This window comes from Microtus oregoni, unplaced genomic scaffold (assembly GCF_018167655.1).
Source record: "Microtus oregoni isolate MIOR12 unplaced genomic scaffold, Mior012 000050F_009, whole genome shotgun sequence".
Lineage (NCBI taxonomy): Eukaryota > Metazoa > Chordata > Mammalia > Rodentia > Cricetidae > Microtus > Microtus oregoni.
This window is the reverse complement of record NW_024543233.1, coordinates 156189-172449: the sequence shown is the minus strand read 5'-3', so window position 1 is coordinate 172449 and position 16261 is coordinate 156189.

The following is a 16261-nucleotide window of genomic DNA, read 5'->3' as shown; positions in this document are numbered from 1 at the left end:
TTTCAGGATTGGCTGATCCAGAATGAGGGGCGGAGTCTTCCGGTAACGTTGCCGCCCAACTACTCCCTCTGACAATTGGATAGAAGGCTTGAAAGGGCAGAGGCTAAGAAGTAGCCCCGCCTCCTGCTAGCACCGTGTTAGGGCAATGCTAGCTGGAAAGCGTGGAGCAGGTTCTCTGGGTGTGAAAAGCTGTAGGTGGAGGAATTTTACAGACCCTTAGGGCTAGATCTCCGCCCCCCTAAAATGGGAAATCATCCTTATTGTTTCTTTTGTTTCAGATCAAAAAACCAAACCCATCCCATGCATTTTCCTTTAAATATATCTGTCTTAGCGGGATGGTAGTCCTGTGAGTGTGCAGGTTTCTGATCCGGATTTTTATCTCGTTGTAAGTATGGGGTTAAATTAAAGCACGTTTACATCACAAAGACAGCCTTAACGCAGGCGCATACCACCCAAAGGACTTGTGTACCGGCTCTAATTACCAAGTGTGGTTTTTACCTGAAGGGCAAGTCCCAGGGTAAAGTGACTGCAGACAACTCAGCTTGGAACAATGCAGGAGAAAGTTGCATTTTCTTTCTGAGGCTGGAGTCTAGTATGTTTAGTCAGAGAAGGAGTGTGGCTTTTCCCTAATATATAGGTGATAAAATTCTGGTTACCTAATGCTTGGAAGAAGAAAAATTAAAATATTATCCATGAAGAGCCCCGACAGAATCAGCAAAGCATTTAGGTCTGTTTGCCACAATGACTAGGTAGTGTTACTAATGTGACCTTTTGCACACTTTTATTACTTCTATGATGATAACTTGCTAACTGGACCAAAGCAAACTTTATTTTATTTTTTAATTAATTTTTTAATTTTATGTACATTGGCATGAGGGCTTCAGATACCCTGGAACTGATTTTTAAACTCCATTTTCATATTCCAGCCACAAAATAGATATAAAAGAAAAATCAACACAGTTTTAGAATCAAAAATGTCATTACTAAGCTAGTGGTGGTGGCACACACCTTTAATCTTAGCGCTCTAAAGGTAGAGGCAGGTAGATCTATCAGTTCTAAGTCAGTCCTGTCTACAAAGTGAGTTCAGGGAAACCAGAGATATATAGTGAGACCCTGTGTCAAAACAAAAACAATAAACAAAATAACGACTACCAGGTATGGTGGTACATGCTTATAATCTTAACACTGAGGAGACTAGGGCCGGAGGATCCCCAAGACAGCCAGGTACACATAATGAAACTCTGGTCTGGGCAGTGGTGGCACACACCTTTAATCCCAGCACTCAGGAGGCAGAGACAGGTGGATCTCTGTGAGTTCGAGGCCAGCCTGGTCTACAGAATTCCAGGACAGCTAGGGCTAGCTACAAAGAGAAACCCCCCCTTTTCTTGATAAATAGATAAATAAGGTAAATTAGGTAAAATATGCTCTCTGACCTTTAGAGATGGCTAGACATGGATAGATTAGCATCAGAGAACGGACAATGTGTGTGAGTGTGTGGACAGAGGATGCTAAGTGAAGCATGAGTGTGTGTTTGATTTTTGGTTTTAAGATAGGATCTTTTCTATTACAGTCTGGCTTCTAACTTGTATGATCTTGAACTTCTCCTACCTCCATCTCCCTGGTGTGGGATTACAGAAATGCACCAGCATGCCTGGTTTGTGTTATGCTGGTGATCAAGAACAGGACTTCATGCATGCTAAACAAGCCCTTTACAAATGGAGCTACATTCCCAAGTTAGTTTTCTTTTGTTTTGAGACAGGTTTTTTTTTTTTTGGTTGGTTTTTTTCTTTCTTCCTTTTTTTTTTTTTTTTTTTTTGGTTTTTTGAGACAGGGTTTCTCAGGAGCTATGGAATCAGTCCTGGAACTCCCTCTGTAGACCAGACTGGCCTGGAACTCACAGAGATATGCTTGCCTCTGCCTCCCGAGTACTGGGATTAAAGGCGTGCACCACCACTTGAGACAGGTTTTTGACATATAACCCTGGCTGGTCTGGTAATTGCTGTGCCATTTAGGCTGTCCTAGAATTTGAGGCAGTTCTCCTTTGCCAGACTTCCAACCAAGTACCTTACCTTCTCATCTAGCAGAAATGAGACTTTTTGTTTTTAAGATAGGGTTTCTCCTTGTAGCCTTGGCTGTCCTGGAACTCTTTCTGTAGACCAGGATGGCCTCAAACTCAGAGATCCACCTGCCTCTGCCTCCAGAGTGCTGGGATTAAAGGTGTGCACCACAACCAGTGGGCACAGAAATGAGTTCTTGAGAGCTGGGCACAGTGGAATTACCAGCACTGATGTGTTGGGCAGACCTTTGTGAGATCAAGGCCAGCCTGGCCTAATGAGTTCCAGTATAGCTTGGGCTACATAGAGAGCCCCCTGCTCTTTCTATGCATATTATTGCTCTTAAAACCATAAAACTGTCTACCTTTAGGGCTGAAGAGATAGCTCAGCAGTTAAGAACAAGTACTGCTCTTGCAGAGTACCCAAGTTCGATTCTCAGCACTTGCATTTAGGTTGCTTACAACTGCTCTTCCCTCCAAGGGCATCTGTATTCATATGACACACTGAAAACTAATAAAAGCAAATCTTCTAAAGAGAGAACAAGAGAGAAGTGAGGTTTTGAAAAGTATGACTGGGTCATATGTAAGTTATGGTGGGTTCTGTAAATTTAACATAATTCAGAAGAAATGTTCTGATTGCCTATATAACAGGCCCTCTGGAGGGTTGGCACATAAAGAAGGAACAACATGCACTCCTTTTCTCCTGGAAGGCACAAGACACACACAAAAAGCTTAATAGCCTGGTGTGGTGGCATACCTCCATAACCCCAGCCCAGCACTTAGAGGTTGAGAAACAAAATCAAACTGAGGGTCTAGAGAGGATTTTACGAGAAATGGGTTCCACGAGACCCAAGCTGGTATCCTTAGAGGAAATTAAAACAAAAATCAATCAAACAAACAAACAGAAAAAATAAATCAAAGGAGAGGCTTAGCAAAGGGAACGTGTGAAGTGGGAGAGGGTGAAGGAGGGTATGTGGAGAGCTCAGGCGAGAAGAGCAGCAAGAAGCTTGTATGACCACTCATGTATGCTGTGCTTCCTGTTACTGAATCCAGTGTAGTCTCAAAACTGAGCATGGTGGCCCATATCTGTAATCCCACCTCTGTAGGCAAGAGGATTATGAGTTCCAGGCCAGGCTGGGCTATATATAGTAGTGAAACCCTGTGTCAGAAGGAACGGAAGGAGGGGAGGATCAGAAGAGGGAGTGAAGAAGAATAGAGCAGCACCAAACATGTTAGGTGTGGTGCATGCTTCTACTCCCAGACACTGCTGGATCATGAGGACAAGGCTATTTTTGACTTCTAGCAAGTTCGATATCTGCTTGAGTTACATGGGACCTTGTCTCACAAAAGAAAAAGGGCCAGTGAGATGGCCCAGCAATTGAAAATGTTTGCCAGGAATATCTAATAGTCTTAATTTTATCTCTAGAGCCCAGGGTGGAACTTCCAAAAATTGTCCTCTGACCCTCATACCCACACAGTCCTACACACAAATTCTGTGTCTAGGCATAGGTGTGGGCCTGCCTGTGGAGGAGACAGTGGATCCTCCTGGAGCTAGAATGACCGGCAGTTGTTAGCTGCCCAATGTGGGTTCTGAGAATGGAACTCTGGTCCTTCCTTGCAAAAGTACTCTTTAGATCTAACCCATCTCTCTCTAGTCCTTAAAATTAAAAGTTAAAAAAAACAATTAAGAAAACACAGATATAGGTGTTATAAAAGATGTAACTTGCAAGCAGGATTAATGTCCAGGATGATTTGATATCAAGCAAAGTTTTCCAGCTGGGTGGTGGTGGCACACATCTTTGCACCTTTAATCTCAGCACTATAGAGGCAGAAGCAGGCGGATCTCTGTGAGTTTGAGGCCAGCCTGGTCTACAAGAGCTAGCTCCAGGATAGGCTCCAAAACTACAGAGAAACCTTGTCTCGAAAAACCAAAAAAAGAAAAAGAAAAGAAAGGAAGGAAGGAAGGAAGGAAGGAAGGAAGGAAGGAAGGAAGGAAGGAAGGAAGGAAGGAAGGAAGGTTTTCCTAGTCATTCTGGTGGGTGGGTCCTATTCAATCATTCTGAGTGGGCCTTATTCAATCAGTTGAAAGGCCCTTAGAAACAGAACTAAAGCTTCTTTGAGGGGAAAGACAAAATTCAGGAGAGAGAGGGAGAGAGAGAGAGAGAGAGAGAGAGAGAGAGAGAGAGAGAGAGAGAGAGAGAGAGAGGTGTGACTCAGGCCTTTAATCCCAGCAGCTGCAGGCAGATATCTGAGTTCAAGGACAGCCTGGTCTACAGAGTGAGTTTCACAACAGCCCAGATACACAGAGAAACCCTGAAAAAACAAAGAAAAAAAGGCAAAATGAACAAACAAAGCATGTTATCAAAAGATGATTTAGGCAGGTAGACTACAGCTGTTGCCCTTTCTGATAGACCAAGAATTTCAGACCAGTTTAGCCAGCCAGCCCTTACAATGGTATAAGTCAATTCCTTACCGTAAATCTCTTTATACATGTGCCATTATATATCCCTTAATATATACTATAAATCCCTTAATATATCTCATCGCTCTCTGAATTTGGCTGACAGTAACTCAATATTAGGTAGTAAAAGAGTTTAGATGATATTTTGAAGGTGTTGATGGTAAGAGCTAGAGTCCTGATGAGCAGAGATGATCTCTGACCTGGAAGGAAAAGGAGGGAGGCAACACAACTCATTTTGTTCTAGAAAATTCTGAGGGATACCCTCTAGCCTACATTCCACATTTCCAGCTAACTGCAAAGCACAGGGCCATTAAGAGAATTGTGTAAACAGGCTTCTTTGGAAAGTCTCTACCCACCCCCACCCAAAAGGGAATGTTTGTCTGGTTTTGCGTTTTTCCGAGTTGCAGATATTAAGGAGAATCTGAATCCCCACTCTGTTCAGTCATTTCTTTCTTTTTTTTAAAAATATTTTTGTTGTTGCTGTTCTTTTGAAACGGGGTCTCACTGTGTAGTTCCACATCGCTATGTAGATCAGGCTGGGCTTGAATTCACAGAGATCCACCTGTCTCTGTCTCTTGAATTCTGGTATTAAAGGTGTACACTATTCTGCTTGGCATTTCTTTTTAAAAATATTTGTTATTATTTTTAATAATGTGTACGTATCTTTGTGTGGGTACATCCATGTGAGTTCAGGAGGCCAGAGGTGTCAGATCCCCTGGTGGTAGAGCTATAGATGGTTGTGAGACACCCAACTTGGGGTGCTGAGAACTGAACTCGGCTTCAAAGGAAGAGTAACAAGTTCTCTTAACCACTAAGCCATTTCTCCAGCCTTCAGTCATTTCGGTCTTTGGCATCACATAAGAGTTTTTCATAAAGTATAGATGTTACCCTCTGGATTACAGATATGAATAAAACCCAGCCTTGAAACTGAGCATGGTGGTATACGCCCATACTTCCCAAACTCAGAAGGCAGAGGCCAGAAGGTTCGTTTCTTTCTTTCTTTCTTTCTTTCTTTCTTTCTTTCTTTCTTTCTTTCTTTCTTTCTTTCTTTCTTCCTTCCTTCCTTCCTTCCTTCCTTCCTTCCTTCCTTCCTTCCTTCCTTCCTTCCTTTCTTTTTTCTTCTTTCTCTCTTTTGTCTTTATTTCTTTCTTTTTTGTTTTTGTTTTTTTTTTTTTTGTTTTTTGTTTTTTTTTTTTTTTTTGAGGCAGGGTTTCTCTGTAGCTTTGGAGCCTGTCTTGGAACTAACTCTCATAGATCAGGCTGGCCTTGAACTCACAGAGATCCTCCTGTCTCTGCCTCCCAAGTGCTGGGATTAAAGGCATGTGCCACCACTGACCAGCATATTTTTTTGATTTTTGTTTTTTTGAGACAGAAGATCACAGGTTTAAAGCCAGCCTTGGTTATATGGTGAGGCCTTCCCTTGTTTAAAACAAAACAAAACAAAACAAAACAAAACAAAACAAAACAAAACAGAAAACCTGACCAGGGCTGGGGATATAGCTCAGTGGTAGAGCACTTGCCTAGTATCTGAGAGGCCTTAAATTCAGTTCTCAGTTCTACAAAATAAAACGTGCCCCCAGGGGCTGGGGAGATGGATGAGTAGGGAAGAGTGATGTACAAACATGAAGGCCTGAATTGAAACCCCCAGTTTCCATGCAAATATCTGGGTATAGTTGTGTATTACCCCTGCACCCAATGCGGGGCAAGGGGCAGAGCTAGGTGAAGAGGAACTCATCTGCCTTACAGTCAGCCTTACTACTGGAATGGTGAGTGAGATTCCTGTTAAATGAGATTCCCTGTCTTAAGGCAGAGAGGCAGAGAGTGATAACGACACCTAAAGTTTCCCCCTGGCTTTCACAGAGATGTGCTTAATTATGTATACACACACACACAGAGGGGGGGGGGGATAATGTTAACTTAAGAACAATCCCATCAAACCAAAGCATAGCTCTTTGGCTTATAAAGCTTGGCAACCATTTGTAAATGACAGACTTCAACAGCAGAATAAAGAGAGCACTCCTTGTTACACTTTGCAGGTCTAGGAAGGGGCTACAGCAGAACCATCCTTTTCTGCTGTGTCTCTATGGTAGCGTGCTCCTTTAGCATGGAGAAGGTCCTGGCTTCCATCTCCCAGCTCGCGCGCGCGCGCGCGCGCGCGCGCACACACACACACACACACACACACACACAGAGGGTGATGGCTTATTCCTGCAATCCCCGCATTCCAGTATTGTAGGTAGGAGGATAAGGACTTCAAGGCCCCGTTTTGGCCACATGAGACTCTGTCTTTAAAAACACGCAATGGAAACAAATCTTCCCTTTTGGAGTCTGGCCTTTGGTTCTAACATGCTGGCCTCCTTCCAGAATGCACAGTAACCAGCTGGACTTCGGAGTCATGTTTTGGTGATGACTCTAGCTCTGTGGTATTAACATTCTTCCCAGGTTGTTCCTGTTTCTAGAATCCTGCCTTATGTCTCCTGAGGCTGATGTGACCTGTCCATTGCTCACTTGGTCTTCTCAGCCAACTTAAGTCAATGACCAAACATGGCAGGTCAAGGTCTTACTTTGGTAACCATGCCAAGCTGGGTGTGGTGGTACACCCCTTTAATCCTAGCACTCAGGAGTCAGAGGCAGGTGAATCTCTGTGAATTCGAGGCATGCCTGGTCCACGTAGCAAGTTCCAGCACAGCCAAGGCTACACTTGTCTCAAAACAAGTAAGTAAAAACAAAACAATAAAAGCAAACATGCCAGAGAGCTTCCAAAGGACACAACTAAAAAGTCCATCACATCTTCAGAAACAAGGGACCACAGATGCTGCTGAGTTAATTTTCTGTTGGCTATCTACTGCTGGACATGCAGTCTACACTTAGGAGTACTTTGTTTTCCCAGTGAGACACCCTTGGAGAAAACTAAACTTTCATTTGCAATACGTATCAATTGGAGATAGCTTCTGGATTAGGAATGGAGGCATGGGTCCACTCTTTTCAGCTCTAGGACCTATTTTATTTTATTGTTATCCCTTAGAAGCCTGTTAGTTTTATAATGAGAGGCAGAAAGGGGTGGAGCCAGATGTAAGGGAGTGGGGAGGATCTGGGAGGAGTAGAGGGAGGGGAAACCATAATCAGGATGTATTATGTGCTGCTCAGCACATTCCCGGCCTCTTTCCCAGAAATGGAAGCCCAAGTTCTGCCTCCTGACAATGGTGTGTGTGTGGTGGTGGTGGTGGGGGGGGGGGGGAGGAGTAAAGAGCGTTGTCTCTAACTAACAAAAGCCATGATTTTACCCCTTTTCTTAACACGATTCCCGTTCTGAAGGGTTTGTCTCATAAACACCTCGTTTGTTTGTTTTAATCTTAGTTGGGCTTTTGCTGAATTCATTTCATTCTAGGGTTCACGTGAGTTCATGTCTCATGTGTGTATGTGTCGTTGCGTATGGTCAGTCAGTGGCACAGGGAGGTAGACTTATCTCAGAATGTCAGAGATGGCAGGCGTCATTAGATGAAAGCAGCGGAACAAGCAAGCCTTGCAGTTCGTGCCGGTGTTGAACTTTTATGAACTGAAGGCTTGTCCCAGGATAATGACGGAATGATTGAATGATGTTAGAAGTACTTACTTGCATCTAAAAATGCTGAAATGAAAACTATGCTTGCCAGGTGTGGTGGCACAAGCCTTTATTAACTCCAGTTCTTGGGAGGCAGGAGTTCTTCCAGTTCAGAAACAGAACTGGAAGAACCCGAGACCAGGAACAGACTTTATTTCTTTCATTTTATTGTGCTTATTTTGAATAGCGTGTACTTGTGGGTTGCGAGCAAGAGAGCAGTTCCTGTTTCTGAGCTAAAGCTAGCAAGGCACTGGCACTACAATAGCTGTGAATCAAATCAGTCTCTTCCATTGTTCAACAAATGAAATCCTTTACTTTTTACTTCATTCTCTGAGTGGAGGCCTTGTGTATTTCCACTGTGCTGGGCTAGAGAGAGGGCAAGAACGCTTGTTCATGATGGCCAAGGTAATCTAGCATTTGGAGCCTGTAAATCATAACTGGAAGCCAGAAATTGCATTTGCTTCTGAGCACTGCAAACAGCTTGTCTGTACTGAAAACTGATTCTCAAATGTGATGTGTACAGTGCAAGGAGAGCCCAACAAGAACTTGAAATAATTTTTATTTTTAGGACTTAAAAAATAATTTTAACTATTTTTTTTTTTTACTTTATGTATGTTGATGTTCTGCTTGCATGTATGTCTGTGCACCGTGATATGCTTGGTGCCCCCAGGGACCAGAAGAAGGCATTAGATCCCTCAGACCTCAGTTAAACAGACATAATCACATTCCTATGGAGAAGCTGAAACAAAAGACTTCACTATTCATAGAGAAAAACTAAAACAGTGATTGCCAGGATTGGAGAGAGGAGTGGAACTGGAAAGATGTCAGTTGGAGGTTACATGTAGTGATATGTAGTTTTTTTTTTTAGTTTATTTATTTATTTATTTATTTATTTATTTATTTATTTATTATGTATACAATATTCTGTCTGTGTGTATGCCTGAAGGCCAGAAGAGGGCACCAGACCTCATTACAGATGGTTGTGAGCCACCATGTGGTTGCTGGGAATTGAACTCAGGACCTTTGGAAGAGCAGGCAATGCTCTTAACCTCTGAGCCATCTCTCCAGCCCCGTGATATGTAGGTTGAACAAGTCTAGAGATCTAATCCACAGCATGAAGACCATGTAGTTAGTAAAGTTATACTGGGCCCCAAAAAGATGCATCAGTGCATAAAGGTGCTTACTGTCAGCCCTGAAGAGGCAGGTTCAGTCCCTAGGACGCACCGGGTAGAAGGAAATGATGGACTCCCACAAGTTGTCCTCTGACCTCTCCACACTGCTATGCCATGAACATACATGCACTCACAACTTTTTAATGTAGAAAAATATACCATATTAGAGATTTTTGTTGAAGAGGTAGATTTCACTTGCCTATTTAAAAAGTATTTTAAAAAGGAAGTACTTGGGGCTAGAGAAATGGCTCAGCGGTCAAGAGAGCACTTAATTCTTTGTTGTTATGACCCAGGTTTGGATCCCAGAACCCACACTGGGCAGCTCACAGACACCTATATGCCAAAGGATCTAACACACTCTTCTGGCCTCCTCAGATGGACATATGCAGAGACACCCAGACACAAACAAACACACATACACAGACACACTAAAAATCTATTTTAAATGACCATTCTCTTGAAAACCAAGTTAGCTTTGCCTTTCTGTGCCGTGCTGAGGGTAGAGCTCAGAACCTTCCGTGTGCTAGGCAGCGCTTTGGCAACTGAGCTATCCTTCCCAGTCCACCTTCTCCTTTAAGCCTATATGTCGGCGTAGGATAGAAAATTTCAGTCTCCTTTAATTAAATCTCCTTCTAGCAAAGAGGATGAGAGTGAATTTCGATCAGTGGTATGGGTGCGAAGGAAACAAGAAGGCAGGGTGCTGGCCAGAGGCCAGGAAGACCCTTGGGTCCGCCTCCCTGTTCCTGAAAGGGAGTAGTGATCCTCCACGGAGCAGCCCCAGAGCTTCGTGGTTTCCAAAGAAAGGCTGGGACGGAGAAGGTTGTGCATGTCCCATTTGAGAGGAACTGACAGAAGCTGCCTCTGCCTGACAGGAATAGATATTTGGAGGAAACAGGCCCTCAGTCTTGTTTGGGCCCAGTTTCTAGTTGCAGGAGCCCAGCGCAAGCTTAATTAGTTTCTGTGGCCCAACTGCAAATGGGGCAGCTTGATTTGCACTTGTTAAACTGGTACGGCTAGGAGTCAGGATTTTTATAGCTGCTTTTTCAGCAGCACCTCATTAATCCTCACAGCAGCAGAGGGAGGCTGAAGACTCCGTCATCTTCATTTTAGAGAACGGTCCCAAAGAGCTGAAATGACTTGAACCCCATCATCTAGCAAGACAGCCACTGTGCTGAAAATAGAACCAAGCTGGGATTCGGGGGTGAACTTCTCAAGTCGGTCCACAAGTCATCCCTGCTTTGTGCACTGCGGATGCAGCAATCTCCCTCTTGCTAGGGAACCTACATCACCTTACTCTCTGCTCCAGGCTGACCCTCTGCTTAAATCTATTGTAGAGCTAAACATGATGGCGCTTAGATGTAACCCCAGCATTCAGGAGCCACCCTGGGATACACACACACACACACACACACACACACACACACACACACACACAGAGAGAGAGAGAGAGAGAGAGAGAGAGAGAGAGAGAGAGAGAGAGAGAGAAATCTTGTTTCAAAATAACAAGTGTGTAAGGGGCAACATTAGGAGGTTTGTTTGATGGGTATTTATTTATTTAGTTTTTTTTTTTTTTAAGACAGGGTTGCTCTGTAGCTTTGGAGCCAATTCTGGCCCTCGCTCTGTAGATCAGGCTGGCCTCCAACTCACAAAGTGCCTCTTGCCTCTGCCTCTCAAGTGCTGGGATTAAAGGTATGCACCACCACCGTCCGGCTTGGTTTGCTGTGCCTTAGTGTTTCTTCCTGGCTCATTCCTCTAGGGTCTGTATCTCTGAGGTGCTTGATCTCTACTTGGTCTCAGCTTTGTGGAAACGAGTCAGTCCTAGACAGCCTGGCTCTGGGATCTGTGCCACCAGCTCATCTCATTCATCTGCTAGAAATGGAATATATATATATTCTGTCAAAGCATGTCTAGGAATCGGGAAGAATGGAGATGGATGCCATGTAGTTAGGTAAGGAAATGCAGCCAGAGTTATTAGACAGGTTTAGAGTGTATTTGAAATGCTAAGTAATCTTTAAAAGTAGCCAAACAGTCCTGCAGTGGTGGAGCACAATTTTAATCCTAGCACTAGGGAGGCAAAGCAAGTTCCAGGACAGGCTCCAAAGCTGCAGAGAAACCGTGTCTTGAAAAACAAAACAAACCAAACAAGCAAACAAAAAAGGAGCAAAATAGCCAAGTTAAACAAAAGGAAGAAAGAGAAGACAATGTCAGTCAACGTTTATATTTTTCACCATGATTTCATGTTGGTTTTGGTGTTTGAGGGGCGAGTTCTTAGACATGGCAGAGCCTCACATAGCCTAAGCTGGTCTTGAACTCCTGTCTCCACATGCTGAGTCCTGGGATTCTAAGCATGAGTCACCACACCCAGATTTTTTGTTGTCATGTTACTTTTAGCGTCATGATATCTTTTTTTTTTTTTTTTTTTTTTTTTTTTTGGTTTTTTTGAGACAGGGTTTCTCTGTGGTTTTGGAGCCTGTCCTGGAACTAGCTCTTGTAGACCAGGCTGGTCTCGAACTCACAGAGATCCGCCTGCTTCTGCCTCCCGAGTGCTGGGATTAAAGGCGTGTGCCACCACCGCCTGGCAGCGTCATGATATCTTTATTTAAAATACTTAATATGTCATACAAATGGTATTTTCCTTCCAGATTTATATGGTTTTTTATTTCAAGACAATGTTTTGGTAGCTTTGGAGCCTGTCCTGGAACTAGTTTTTGTAGACCAGTCTGGCCTCAAACTCACAGAGATTTGCTTGCCTCTGCCTCCCAAATGCTGGGATTAAAGGTGTGTGCCACCACTGCCCGGCACTTATATGACTTTTGAGACAATCTCATGTGTCAGGAATATGGGCCACACTAACTATGGTGCTTGGCTATGTCAGCCAGCATACTGTCACATACCCTTAGACACTCAGAACCCAGACTGAGGATCATAAGTGGCCCCGTAACACTGGGCAGATGGAAGAAGTTAAGGGACTACTGGTAGCTCACATGCTATTTTGTTTGTGGCTTTGGAAAACACAACTGCTATATTCACAAATGACCATTTCCATAAGCTTGCAACACCCTTGGTTCCTTGGAAGGCAACTGGCACAAGCACAGGCTGGTAGAGTGAGGCCAGGGCCAGGCTGGCTCCCAGCACCCTGCATTTCGCCCTTGCTGGTTATCCACACCTGCTGCGGTTGCCTAGGCCACGAGCAGTAATTACGTGCCATTTTCCAATGAGTGTGGCCGCATTCATGCCTGTGTATCCATGGGGATGCTTCAAATGTGGGGCCAGGCTGAGCACTGAGGAAGAGCAGTTGAAAGCATGGGCTGGGTAGAAAAATGACTATCTTTGTCCCATCTGTGAGATCTTGAGATAGCGACTAAACCTCTGTGGGCTTCAATTTTCTTCTCTGAGCAAGGGGGATAGATGATTATCACCTCTCTCACGGGAGTGTTGTGAAGATAAAAAGGGATCATGCATGTACAGTACTTAGGCGGCTGCCTAGCATATGGCAAATGTTCAGACACAGGGTTTTTTTTTCCTTCCAATTTAATGGCAGGGATAATTTTTTATTAATTTCTCTCTCTCTCTCTCTCTCTCTCTCTCTCTCTCTCTCTCTCTCTCTCTCTCTGTGTGTGTGTGTGTATACTTGTGGGAACTCCTGTGTCATGGTGTATGTGGACGTGGACGGAAACCTTGTAGGATTCAGTTCTCCTTTTCCACCAGATAAGTCTCAGGGATCAAACTCAGTTTACTAGGGCTGACAGCAAATGCCTTCTCCCACTGAGGCATCTTGCTGTGCCTCAAGTGTGTGTGTGTGTGTGTTGCAGAAGGAAATAAAAATAAGCCATCAACACCTAGAGCATCATAGACAAGAGAGCAATGAAGCCACATGGGAGCTCACCCCTGAGGGGTAGGTCTGAATGAAAACTATAGGCCTATGCCTAGGGCATGTCTTCACTGGGGACTTGGTACATGGAAATGTGGGGGCCTTCAGGAGCCACTGGCAGCACAGGTGCCAGTAAAACAAGCAGTCTGTCCCTATGAGAAGGCACCTGCATTATTCCCACCTAATTGTGGTTTGCAGCAGGATGGGGGCTGTCCACCTGAGAGACCTTTTGGACCCAGAGCCGAACCCTCAAACTCACTTTCTCCTGTTCCAGGGAGGACGTCCTCCTTGTTTCAGTTGCTCGGCCCCAGTCTGGCTTTCAGGCTACAGGACTGGGAAGGGGATAGAGTTATTCTTCTCATCGCATTGACTGCTAGAAGAAATTTGATACCAAGTTATAAAAGTACACCCCTTTCCAGTGCTGGCAAATGATTTTCTCCTATCCTTTTGGCAGCAAAAATTCTGGCTGAGGCAGGTCTTTTCAATTCATAGCTGATTAAATTGCCTATTATCCACAATGTCTTGACAACAGCTTGAAAAAAATGTGACTGTGCCAGCCCCGACCAGCCCTCTGGGCCCATGCCAACTGTCTGAACGCATTTTTACTTAATTGGCTGCAGTCAGAAAGGCAGGAGTCAGGTTCTGAGGGAGTTGCATTGCGCCATTGGGTAGCATCAGCTCCAGGTCCCAGCTCCAACTCAAGATGACCAGGAAGATGCTGGTGGGACTATGTCCTCCCCCAGTGCTCCAAGCTCCTGCAGGGAGTGACCCTGGGTCCACACAAAGTGAGACAACAGTCACTTCAGGAGAGTTCAGAAGTTGGGGGAAGAACTTGGTTAAATTCAGCTAAACTGATGGGTCACTGGGTTATAGCATCAACACCTGTGCCATTTTATTTTCAAAGAGGGTTGGCTATATAGCCCTGGTTGGCCGAGAACTCACCATTTAAACTAGGCTAGCCTCAAATTTGGTGTCCCAGTTTCCTGAGTGCTGGGATTACAAGCATGTGCCACCATGCCTGGTTTCCAGCTTCTCTCCTCTCTCATTTCTATCTCTCTCTGAGACAAGGTCTTATATAATCCAAGCCTAACACATACCTACTTTCCCAGGATGTCCCTGAACTGATTCTTCTGTCTCTACCTCCTAAATGTTGAGTTGAGATTAACACCACCACACCAAGGTTTTAAAAATGATTCATTTTTGTTCCTCTCTCTGTGTGTCTCTGTCTCTGTCTCTCTCTCTCTCTCTCTCTCTCTCTCTCTCTCTCTCTCTCTCTCTCACCACACACACACAAGAGTGTCCACAGAGGCAAGAAGAAGGTGTCAGATTATAAGTCGCCTGACATGGGTGCTGGGAATTATACTCCAGTCCCCTGGAAGAGCAGTATGTACTTTTAACTGCTGAGCCCTCCCTCCAGTCCCTCTGCCCAGTTTGTATGCAGTGCTGCTGATTCACCACACCTGGGGTTTTCTTTGTGTGTGCTAACACATCCTCTACCAACTAAACCACAACTCCAACCCCCAGCTCTTCTTCTAATAGAATGCCAGATTGCACAGCCATGTCTCAACTGCATTACCCTGGACTACTGATTCCCTGGGGAGAATGTGTCCTTTTCACATAGTACAGAAGATTGAAGGGGCTCTTTGATGATAGCCATCTAATCTGACATCCATTTACACAGCAGACCTTTATGAAGACCTACTATGTGCTAGTTCTATGTGTGCAAAGATCCAAATATAGAACCGAGTAAGATCACCGGGCTCTGGCAGTGTGACTGGTGCAGGGCCTGACACTCATTTTGGGTGTTATCTACTTTCACTGTAAACGAGTGTTCCTCTATATGCAAACCTTGGTGTCTGAAGCAGCATCCAGAAGAGCTCTGCTATCAGTGTCCATGATTTCTCCCACATATGCATCAGAGAATCTGCAGAGTGGCCCAAACAGACTGTGCTGCCTCCAGCTCCTTCTCTCTCAATTCTTTGCTTCCAAGCCTTTTAGCCAGGACCTCTGCAGACACAACAAATGTAAATTTTCGCTAGAAGGATTTTGTGTGTGTGTGTGTGTGTGTGTGTGTGTGTGTGACTCCTCAGGGCCACTGTATGTGATGTCAACAAGGTAATGGAACTGGATGGAGCTGAAATCAGCAGGTCATGTGTCCTGGGGTTATCATCACTCAGAAGGAGGTTTTTCTACCTTGTCATGGGTAGGCATGCAGCAGGATAACCTACCTGCATTTGTCATTTGTGCAAAGGGACCCTAGAGTTACTGGGAACCCGCCTCTCTCTCTCTCTCTCTCTCTCTCTCTCTCTCTCTCTCTCTCTCTCTCTCTCTCTCTCCCTTGGGTTTTCGAGACAGGATTTCTCTGTAGCTTCAGAGCCTGTCCTGAAACTAGCTCTTGTAGACCAGGCTGGCCTTAAACTCACAGAGTTCCACCTGCCTCTGCCTCCTGAGTGCTGGGATTAAAGATGTATGCCAATACCTCCTGGCAGGATTCTGATACTTCTATCCTATCTAAACCAACCCCACCTCCCACTGCAAAATCATCCAGAGCCTGTTGCAGGAGATTTCCCCATCCTAAATGCCAGAAAACCAGAGCTGAGCTCAGAACTGGTCCTCTAACTCTCAGACTCTTTGATCCACTAGGAGCGGAGCACACTGTGCTTTTGTTGAGACAAAACCCTTCATTTTTGAGGTCACAACTGTGGGGCCAGGCAAACCAGAGGTTCCATGACAGATAGAAAGTAAGAAACATCTTACATTTGTAGCCATCAGGTGTTTTCTAAGAGAAACAAGGATCCACTGTGCGTGGGAGGAGTGGGATCCTTCGCTCTTATCACCCAACTGAGCCCATGTACCAGGGGACAAAGATGCAGGAGGAACCAAGGTCTACTCCCAATTAACAGTTCAAGGAGACAAGGACATCCAGAGAAAGGCACTCCAAAGACTTATTGGGATCATAAGATGAATAGATTTAATCATTCTTGTTGGAAAAACAAGACATAAATTAGTGTAATATATAATTTATATATTTATGTAGTATATATATTATATACAGACATTTAGAAAATGTTCCCTCTCCGTGAGGCTGAGGGAGAGGTGAATG